This window comes from Thamnophis elegans, chromosome 6 (genome assembly GCF_009769535.1).
Source record: "Thamnophis elegans isolate rThaEle1 chromosome 6, rThaEle1.pri, whole genome shotgun sequence".
In the NCBI taxonomy this organism is placed as follows: domain Eukaryota; kingdom Metazoa; phylum Chordata; class Lepidosauria; order Squamata; family Colubridae; genus Thamnophis; species Thamnophis elegans.
Window position 1 is genome coordinate 41,862,627 of NC_045546.1, and position 2,980 is coordinate 41,865,606.

The following is a 2,980-nucleotide window of genomic DNA, read 5'->3' on the forward strand; positions in this document are numbered from 1 at the left end:
AAAGGGGAGAAGAGGAGGAGGAAAGGAAGAGGAAAGCAGGATGGGGGGGAGAGGGCTGCCCCTCTCTTCTCAAACAAACAAGGCTCCCCGCCCTGCGCCTGCTCCTTCCCTCTCTTCTCAAGCAAACTCTCTCTCAAATTGAGAGAGAGTTTGTTTGAGTGAAGTTAAGAAAGAAACACACACACACACACACAGAGAGAGACAATAAAAACAAATGACAATTACTTAAATTACAAATAAATTGAATTCCTCCCCCCTGCCCCCTCCCTCTGACATACCTTCCAGCTACGCCAAAATTCCAGATTCGGTCTAGCTAGGCTCCAGGGCCAGGCAGGCTAGGATAGTGGCTCCTAGAGCCACCACGTGCCCTCTGCAGGAGGAGGCCCGAGAACTATGGGCCTCATTTGCATATATTTTTTTTGCTTTTAAACCCTTGGTTAACCCTTAAAAGGCAAAAAATTCCTTATGCAAAGGAGGCCCCGAGTTCTCTGGCCTCCTCCTATACTTAAACACTATGTACACTCCAAATCACTGTGAGTTGAAGTCTGGTAGCAACTAGCTTGGCCTTAATTATTTTAAAAGAAATCTTTAAAATTCCTTCCTTTTCCTGAGGAGACTGGTGAGGCCCCGCCTCCCCTGCCTCTAGTGAGTGCACGTCCCTGATGGAATGTAATATTAATAATGTTTATCACATATTTTCTTTCTTTTTCTTCATTGAAACGATGGAAGAAATATGAGGCAAGTAAGAATAAGGGGATTTATACATTATGTTTTACAATGCCTTTGTAGCAGAAATAACTATGTATTGGTAAACTATTGAAATATATTTTATAGTATGCAACACTTTAATCCAGTTCAAGTCATAAAAGACCGTTTGATACTAAACTATACACACTCAGAAGCAAATATTCCCCAAATACCATTTCCCCAAAAAGTTATTTGGGTTAATAACAATTCTGTTACAAACTGTATCCAATTGTGTCCATCCATCAGTGAAATTACTATTTTGGGCAAATATATTTTCCTCCTTCTTGTTGCCCCACTTTACCCCATAACTGCTCTGTAGAGTTGAGGAATAACAGAAACAGATCACTGTGTAGAAAATATGAAAGAAAATAAGAAAAAAAATCCACTTGTATAACACTAGATGTCACCCTATAAAACAATCAATATTCAAGACAGTTTCTTTTTAAAAAACAAAACTTGGTTGTGCTCATGTCTATAATCTAGATTTCCTTTATCTATAATACAGCAATCATATTCACCCCAATGAAAAATAAGATTGAATTTAATACCAGGTTTCTCCCATAGAAGAATATTTACAATATCAATACCTACTATATATTATAGATCTGCTTAGACATTGTAATTGCAACCACAGATTAAAATCCTGATCAATGTCCTGCTTTTCCACAGGATTAATCAGTTCTGAAATTTCTCTATGTCCTCTGATAAATGTATGCATATGACTAATATTACATGTATATGCATATATGAATATGGATTATATATTTGCTACAAATATATAATGTCACATGTCAAAAAAGGAGTGGGATCAGCATAAAAGCATTAAATGTATTAATGACTACTAATTAAAAGTAATTGTTTATACAAAGTATTCCATTTATAAATGAGTCGACCATATATTGTCTATCTGTGTCAACTCTTCTGTCTCACATTTAATCTATTCATATGCACGTAAACATAGTTAACTTTACACAAATATTTCTTCTCTCTTTAAAAAGAAACAAGAAGGAAGAAAAGAAAAGGAAGGGAAGGGAAGGAAGTGGTAAGAAAAAGAAGTGGTCATAGGGGAAAGGGGAAAGAAAACTTTTGCAGTGGAACAGATAACTGACAGAGGTGGAGAACAGACAGATATTACAGAATGAGTTAAATTCAGAAGATGCTTATATTTCACTGCTAATATTTCTCATAACATTTTATTAGTTAATCAGAATATAAAATATAAAAGAAAATGAAAGAAATGGAAAACTAGGGAGAGAAGAAAAGGAAAGGAGAAAGTGTGGGGTAGAAAGGAAACAAGGATGAAAAAGCATTGACTTCCAACTCTTTTTGGCACAATAAAAAATAATAACATTACAACATCAATTTTTTACTTTTATAGCAACTACTATTTTTCATGTTAATTTTTAATGGATTGCACACAGTTGTTTCTAATCATTTGTTTTTCTTGCCCATATTTTTTTTAAATAGTTTCTTATTCCTATCAGTGTAATATAAGTTCTGCAAGACACATATTTTTAACTCACAGAAAATGATTTGGAAAAATAATTATAGCTATTCTTCCTATAAGTAATAATTGTAATTTGTTATCAAAGGGATATTAAAGGGCATAAGCTTCAGGGAGCACAGTTGCAAATATAGATGTGAATATGTCCAGTGTTGATTATATACTTAGGACATAGACCAGACAGACTCCATAAAGTCTGTCAAGTCTATCCAGGTTCAAGTCTCCATAAAGCTTGCTAGGTTATATTTTAACCTAGGATAGGCTTGGAATTAATGATATTATTATTTTCACTGTTGGAAGTCATGTCATGATTTTTATACAGTATTATTTAAATTATCCAACCTACATCAGTATGTTTTACTTAAAATCTTAGCATATAAAAGTTTGCAAAACATCCCAAAATTTGTTTTTAAAGTTACAAAGAATAATTAGTACATTACATTTCCTAAAAATGAAGTTTGGGCAGATGGTAAAAACAGAGCTAAGTTTCTTAAGTTTATCAGTTGATATGGCCAATAAACTTGCAAATATTTTCTGATCTCTAAACATTTAGTTCTGGAAAACAAAGAATTACATAATTGCATAGAAATAAGAGATTGTAATTCTTCTGACCTAATAAAATAACGTATGAATGTCTTATGTATATTTCAACTTCAATTAGCACTGGATTTGTCTAGAACTAAAATAAAATCTGAGAACTTTCTGTTTAAATATCATTCTGTAGTTTTT